The following is an 8,779-nucleotide window of genomic DNA, read 5'->3' as shown; positions in this document are numbered from 1 at the left end:
AGTCTGTAGTTAGGACATTTAAAACATTTGTTTTTCTGTTTGCTTTAAAGTCACGTATTTATCCCACAAACACAGAGTTTAGTTAGGATATTTTTCTTGCATAGGAATTCTCTTCAACTCCATCTAACAAACAAACAAACAAAAATTTGGCTTACTTATACTTTATGTCATAGTAAAGAGTAAATGCATATTTATTACTGAGTGTAAATTAACCAATGTTGAAACTATGTTGAAATGTTGAAAATTAACTAACAATTGAAACTAACAATGTTGAAAATACTTGTTCCACGAGCAAGATATAAAAACTTTAATAAAACAAAAGTTGCCTGAAGTTGTTCTGAAATAACATAATCTACTCAAAATCGCCATAGTGATGACACAATAACAGAACACTGAGCAAAAGAAAGGAAAAAAAAATCCCAAAATTCATTGATTTATCCTTAAAAATGACCTATTTCTTACATTGACTGTCCTTGTTGTAATCTCCAGCCTGATTTCTTTTGTCCTGTTCTGTATGTACAGAATGCATTATTTTTGCTTCTGCTTCTTCCTCCACTTGTAATATTTTAAAAACTGTTTTTGTCACATCAGCTTTACAAGACTCTGTATCACAGATCATAGTCCATGGAATAGATACGCTCCATCCCAAGAACACAGTGTTGGTGGTGATACTGCTACAAGTGCTTTATTAAATGAAACTATTGCTAGTTACTTGGATGTTTCAAAAGGCAGGGAAAAAAGGGATCTTCCAAGTTTTACTTAAAGGCACAGGTCTGTCCATGTCTGCAGCCCACTCAGTCCCTTGCAAAGTCCTCAAATTATAACTACTTGGGATAAATGAGTTTTGAAAACTTACTAAAGATCAAGCTTACAGTTACAAAAGGTTCCCTTAGGATAAAAGTAGAGAGGTCAAAAACACAGGAATAGAGTTTGATTCTGACATGTTAGGTTTGTTTCACCAGCAGCAATTAACAACTCTTAATACTTACATGTCTACAACTTCTTTAAAGTGTCCTGTACCCCTGCCAGCCTTCTCTGAAATCACTGAGAGCCAACCAGATGGAAAATTTACTCTGATGTGTACTTTACCACAGCATGGATCTGTACTACCTTTAATCACAGTATTCCCTGCCCTGAAAAAGGGGAATACGTCAAGTATTTTTGTAAATATAGCTACTACACATGGCAAATGTCAAGATTTTAATGACACTCACTTTCCAGTGCTTTCCATCTTCAAAGGGCTTCCCACTGGTTGACGTGCTTTAGAGTAATGACTACTCAAAAGTGCCCTGTGAACTAAGTGCACAAAGTATAACGTTGTTTTCTGGCTTCTCTCCCTTGAGTTTATCACCCCAAACTCCTTAGAATTGGGGGCTGTATTCAATCACTGCTACCTAGTCTTGACATATTATAAGCTGTTTCATGACAACATGGCTAGCGGGTAGGTAGTTTTGCTGCTTGATTCGTCCAGCAGTAGTGAAACAACCATCTCAACCTCCAGGCTTGGCCGGGCAGATGCATGTCTTCCATTGGTAAGGCCTCATTCTTCCCTTTGTTACAAGTGCCATACCCGTGGACTTTGGTGGAAGCCAGAAGGCAGAATATAGGCTCTGCATTTTGGCTGTAGATGTAGCTTATCTTGCACCACTTGCATCATATTCAGTTGTACTTAAATGCCACACTTCGTTCAGTAGTTCTTCTTTCTTTCAAGCCAATCTTCAAGAAAATATTTAATAACAGCTCCCATCTATGGGATAATTATGCTTAGTTAGCTGTACTCGACAGTGATGATTTCATAACATGCCACAAACAGGTACCCATTAAATTCCTTTATTGGAGACAGAAACATTGCATAATTACAGATTTGATGAGGAAAACTGCAAATAGTATAGACTGTTTCTATGGCCAGCAAAATACAGTTATTACAGGATTTACAGACATACAAATATAAAGTGTTTCTTTCATGCCAGATGGTCTGTACGTAACAATGCCATTAGGAGCGTTTAATTGTGCTTCTACAAAACCTTTAGAGAAGAATGAGGTAGAGTTTCCTTTAGTTGATGCAGTATTTTTTTTCACACATCTGTCCTTTACTGCTTTTATATGCTCAGATCCCTGTAAAATACCCTGTTAACTTTAAGACAACAGAGACCCTTCAGATGTGTTTACTTCTCACTCTTAAGTTACTGATTTCCCACTGCTACAATTCCAAGTACTACTACTGCAGCTTTCTAAATGCCTTGAAGGTCAGGTAGATTGGGATATCTGTCTTTACAAATTTACTGGTGTGACAAAAATTGTTTGCAAATAGCTTTATATAAAACTCCTGCTTGTCTCCATCATGGCAAAGAACCTTCTGTCAATCTTTACTGTAATGGCCAGGTTTCCAAACCGTTTTCCCAGGTGGAGGGAATAGATTCACTCTTTGTCAACATTCTTGACTAATGGGTAGAATTAATGATATATTGGTCTCCTACCTACAGTTCTGGTCAGCTACTGGGCCGTTAGAAAATGAATTGAATTTATGGGGACAAAACAGGCCACTGACACGTAGAAATGTTTCTCAGTTTTACGTGGTCTGGATCACTACTATTTGTTTTTATCTATTACTTTACATTTTCATGACATATATAAATGTGTTGCAGATTTTAACTCAGATACTAGGGCTAAAATTATGAAGAATGTAGGCACAGGTGTAGGCATTTAAGCAACTGAATAGGAGCATTCATAAATAGCAATCTACCATGCTGCCAGATATTTGGTACACCTGGGTTGTCACTATTTTGGACTGAATGAGAATGGTAATTACCTTCCGAATTCTTGTCTTGACTGAAGTAAGGAGATGGGCAATTTTACTCATTCCTAGCATACCTGTTCTGGAGACAGAGGACTTTTCACTTTGCTTTTCGCTCTGACATTTGCTGCCAGCTCTTAGTACTTACCAAAAAGCCCAGGGTGCACTTGAAAGACACAGTAGAGAAAAAGACCTGTTATTTCACCTGAAGAGGTCACAATTCTAGCAGAGACCAAATCATAATAAATAGGGGATTTGGTATACAGGAAGAAGTTGATTACATAAGGAATAAGAATGCTTGCATTCTTCTCTTAATCTACCAGGACATAATAATTTAAGATAACTGTTCAGTGACATTGTATCAAGTTCTAAAATGATAAGCATTGTCTTTATAAAAAGATGCAAAATTTAAAAGACACCATGTTCATATCTTCAAGAACGTGATCATAAAGTGAAAATCAATCTGTTCCTGCATGATAGTACTGCCTAAGATAACTTCTGAGCTCTTCCATCTCACACTTAAATGACTGCTAAAAGCATGAGAAAATCAAGTCCTAAAGAGTTAGCATTATCAAGAGAACCAGCTCTTAGAAACTTTCCTAACCCTTGCTTGGTTAAAAAAAAAAAAAAAGCACTAAGCATATTTGACCTACTTCTCCCTGCATGCCTCTTTGGTCAATAACAAACACGATCCTGGACAGGAGGATGAAATGCAATATAATGGACTCCAAAGCATTAGAAAATCATTTGGTATGCTATAGCTATTTTTCTCCACAAAGTTGTCTTCTCTTTTTCTACCCTAACTACCTTAACTACATTCAACAGATATTTTAAAGACTTTCAAAATGTGTTATCAACCTCTTTATTCCTCCCTAAGATCCTTCTGTACACATTAAATTTAATATTCTATTTTTTAAAGCATGGAGTAAGAATTCAGAACTGTGGTAAATTAAGACACAATAATTTAAGTTTTATGGTAAGCAAGCTCAGTATCAATTCATGTTCAAAGACAGGCACAAGTGTCTAGCCATGCTATTACTACTAAAGAGTTAAACACCAGCATTTTTAGAAAAGTTGGGTGTGGTAAACCTTGCTGGTGCAATCAATAATATTTATTTCCATCTGAGATACTAATTCCAAAATTTCATTTAAAATCTAAAGCTTGACTATTATAATTCAGCATTGCACACATGCTAGGTCCCAACGTACTTTATCATTCAGAGTAAGAAAGAAGTTAAATTTTATTTATGGAGCTAAAGATATATTTGCCAGTTGTGCTACAGACAGCACTCAGATTTTGCGTGGTCAGGGAAAATATCCCGAAATTCCCACTAACCATTGGGCTTAAAGTAAGAAATAGGCATGAGTGCAACTGCATGGTTTTCCACCAATACAATATCAGTAGTCTCTTTTGCTATTATGCGAAGAGATTAGTATTAAATTGTTTTTCCAAATCTTAAGGATAGTGACAAAACAGAGTAAAATACAGCTCTGACACTTCCAAAAGCTAAAGACTGCAATTCAGAAAACTTGTAGCCAAGATTCATACAGAGGTTTGTCTCAGTGCTATGTGGCAAGGTGTACCTCTACAATATCTGCAATCTAATGATTCTACATTGAGAGGTACAATGCTTCCTCCAGGCATCACTTTTAAAGAAGATAGGAAGATAGTACTGTCTGAGAGGAGGAGGTGAACTTTCTTTTCATGCATGCTACTACATTTCTGAACTACGTATTTTACTTGTTTATGGATTCACATAGCAAAACTTAAATGTATTGCACTGTACTTGGTATCTTTGTCTGCTGCTTAAAAAGCTTTCTGGAAAGCTTATTTGATCTGTAATAAAATAACTTTTTTTTTTTTTTTTCTCCAAAAAACTTTGGATTAGAGTCAAAAGCAGCAGGATTGGTATTACTACTACTCTGCACTTAAAAACAGATTAGAATACTTGTCCAGGGTCAGCCTGTTCAGGCATTACATGCTCAGGTAGAAAAATGAAATTCTGATCCCTGCACACCTGCAAGATAATTTTTTTATTATTATTATTATTTTATTTTTTTTTTAACTACCACTACTGCTGAAAGCAAAACCAATGCAAAATTTTCTTAAAGAGACACTTTTAGTTTTGAGACCAAAGGACATCACGACAGGAGAGGGAGAGGCACAGGCAAAGTGTTTGCAAATCTGTATGCAAATCTGTTTGCAGGGAGAGAAATACAAAAGAATGGCCTACCTCAGGCCATGTTAAGCCATTGTTTACACCTTCCCACCTCTCGGTATACAAGCCTGCCACTAAGATGTTAAAATTTACCATTGGTAGGGTGTATCCCATGCAGAGAGAAAAACATGTCATAGTCTAACAGGATGAGCTATCATCTTTTATTCTACTTTGTAGCAAGGCACTATCAACAGACAGATCACCCTAAGCAATCTGCTGAGATTAGGTAGATTGTTTTGGAGAGGCCACTGAATTCAAGAGGGTTTCTCTTCTAAACAGGTGGCTATGGAACCCACTCCCAGCTGTTTTTCTGTCTACCTCCATCAAAGTCCATGTACTACACACATTTCAAAAAACTCACATTACAAATCATTCTTTCAAATATCCAAATAATCAAATCCAAACTAATGTTCATTCCTGAGGAAAAATAAGAATATAGTAAGTGTGCAGGAGAAGATCAATAATATCTCTCTGTTGAATGAGGTAAGCTCTAAACAAGAGTTTACCTAGAAAGAAGAGTGGAAGACAGTTGCTTTTTGGCTTGAGAGAGATGAACAGGTGTAAGTAAAGGCTGGGGCAGAGATCTCGCACTACCTTGGCTTTTGTCTTGTCAGATTTCCTTTCTACATCCCAGAAAAATCACATTTGCTTTGCTCTGCTACAGACTGGAAAGATTATCTACTCTAAGCAGAGACCTTTATTAGCATTCTTACTCAAGTTTGTCACTATAAATCCTCAGTGAATTTGCCCTCATTACAGCTAAGAATTTATTTAAGTAACACCAGTTGCTGATGCCACAACTCTTGGCATCAGAACAGTCTGCATGAAATACCAATTTCATGAAGCAATCACTCATTTGAAGGACTTTCCTGAAACATGAATCATACTCACCAAACTGAAAATTAAGGACATGTTCAATACTGAAAATAACAATCAAAAGAATGAAAGGGGGAAGAAAGAACATACAAAAATTAGAGTTCATCATTATCATTTTAAAGTACCAGTGTTTGTAAAGCACAAACGTGTGAAAGTCTGAATCTCATTTGATCAACCCAATTAGACATTAAATAATTGCAGCCAATTATGCAAATATCACACAATATTAATTTGTTGATCTTTTTTGAACAGTCTCAAATCCTCCTAATGTTAGACTATCTTATGTCTTAAATGACCAATTAACAGAACCATAACTAAGTAATGAAGAACGGATAATTGCCTAGTTATGATGTACCATACTCTTTCTATGTAAATCTGTTGCAATTAAACAAATAGGGCACATGGAAAAGAGATGTGCAGATGTTCTTTTACAATCTATTAGTAGCTCAGGGAATACCACAGTTCCCTCAAAGAAATTTTACAGGCAAAAAAAAAAAGAGGGGAGGGGGGAGAACAACACCAAACAATTATTTACCCATATTATTTCTTTCCTTTGGTTAACAGGATAAAAAACAGTGGTGTAATACAGGGTAGGACATCATGCAAGATCAGAAGAATTTCCTGTATGATGCTGACCAAATAGCTCCCTTTATTTAGGTTTTAAAGTTTAAAATCTAGAATCTATCTACCTGGATTTAGAAACAACCAGAATGTTGAGTTTCACGTGAGAAACAGCCACAGCCAGAGTAAAGCATGTAACCAAGACATTAAAGATAACACTTGACCATACACACACTACATTTTCATTCTTCTCTGCTAGAAAAGTTTATGCATTTCTGTGGGTCATTCCAGCTTCAACCCTTTTAATTTTGAAGTCCCCACAAACTGAATATGTACACTAGAAGGAGAGGTGTTTCTCTGTTTGGTATAGGCAACAGTGCAAACCACAATAAAAGAAACTACTTGGTTTCCTCACATTAAATTACTTGCATCCAATTTAAGAAGAGTTTTACACAGCTTTCAGCTTCTAAAGCACAGTAAAATAATTATTCAAACTGGTCCCTATTCATTCCAACTAGTGAATAGATTAATACTGGTACTCTCATGCCTTCATGGGGATTTTCGATACAAGATACCCATCAACTCTATCAAGATTTTGAGATGCTAATGTATCGTTCAACCACTTTTCCATATATCTGAAATTAGATACTTCCACTTTTCTTTTAGCTGCTAAATCTAAGATGAACATAAAGGGACAAATTTAAACAGTTCAGTAACAGAAAGCCATGTGTAGTTGCTCATTATATGACTTTTACAAAGTTACATGCCACATTTTAGTTAAAGGCACTCTTTAGTTATGATACTTGCCTCATTGGATAAAATTCTCTACCCCACATTGCATCTTGACATACTCCTCATGTTAATTTTCTACCCACCTTCTTAAAGAAAAATGAAAGACTACCAGCAGCTTATGACACATAAGATACTGAACAAAGTTCAGTAAGATACTGAACAAAGACCAGCACACCAGACCAATTCAAATGGTTGGAAAAGCAGACACACAGTACTATTGCTACTATAAGTGAAACAAATTTTTGTGCTTGCAGTTGTATTCTAAAGACAAAACTGTCTAATATTTTAACAATAGTTACACTGTCAGAAAAAAAACTTCAACTGTTCTTCATTAAAAGATCAGATTGGACCACAGTGAAAGACAGTAAAAGTCATGATTTGAGGGAGCAAAAAAAAAAGATGGCTAAGTAGGGGTATGTCTTTAAAATCTGACCAAAAAAAGAACAGGAAAGCTATAATGTTACTTTTGAGCAGTTGTATAAGGCATGGATGGTCTATTAGAAATTCTACTTTGCCTTTTTGAACTATGTTAACAGATGACAGTAACAACAAAGAACTTATAAACCATGGGAGAGATGTTGTTGGGTCTTCTTAAAAAACAAACAAACAAACAAACAAAAATAAACACCATACAATAAAGTGCTAAGCATTTCCCTTAATACTGGTGGCATCTCTACTGCAAACTATGGAAATACACTTTTCTTCTTACAGAACTCCATTAGTGTCAATAAAGTTCCACCAGTTTTATACTGAAGTAGCACTTTGGAACACTGATACAGAATATGATGATCCTTTTTGGCTAGAGATATCTTAAAGCCATTTGACAAATTGGTGTGCAAAAAGACAAAGCTAATAAATATCACAGGATATTTCTTAGCGAACAGATGTTGTTTCTCTAACTATGGGATATATACTTTATAATGTTTCCAGAAAGTATCAAGACAGCATGTAAGACAATAGCAGAATATGAAGAATATGCTTAATTAGAACAAGACCAGGGCTTGCACTGAATCTCTTTCTGTCTTGGGCTACGTATTTTCTGCTGACAACATAGCTTGTTCCTCAAACAGGAAGACCCCGGTAAGATGCATATGTAGTAGTGGATGCTGGATATATTTCACAGTGAACAGTGAAGGATGAGAAAATATTTTGCTGATCTAAGTCATGTGACTAGATGTTGAAGGAAATTCCTTTTAATTTATTCATTCCAAAGGCTTGGTTGCTTTCACTTTGTCCAAATGAAGAGCGGTTCAACTTCTATAGCCACTGTTTTGTTTAACGTTATTTTCTAGACATTCACCAGAAGGTGACACTGCATCTGCAGCTCTCTGTTAAGCCAGACAAAGAGTGATTCTTGTTTTGGCATGGTCTAGCTCAGTCCTGAACATCATGTACGGGAGGATGTATTCAGCTATTCGTGAGGTATGCCCTGCCCAGGCAGCCACTGCTTATCCCCACATGGAGGGAAAGGCAGCAGTCTATCAGGGAGCATTTTGCATGCTAAATCCACTCTGAGTGTGTGGGCCTAAAGGACAGA

This window comes from Netta rufina, assembly GCF_964035555.1.
Source record: "Netta rufina genome assembly, chromosome: 1".
NCBI lineage: Eukaryota > Metazoa > Chordata > Aves > Anseriformes > Anatidae > Netta > Netta rufina.
Note: the sequence above shows the minus strand (reverse complement) of the source record.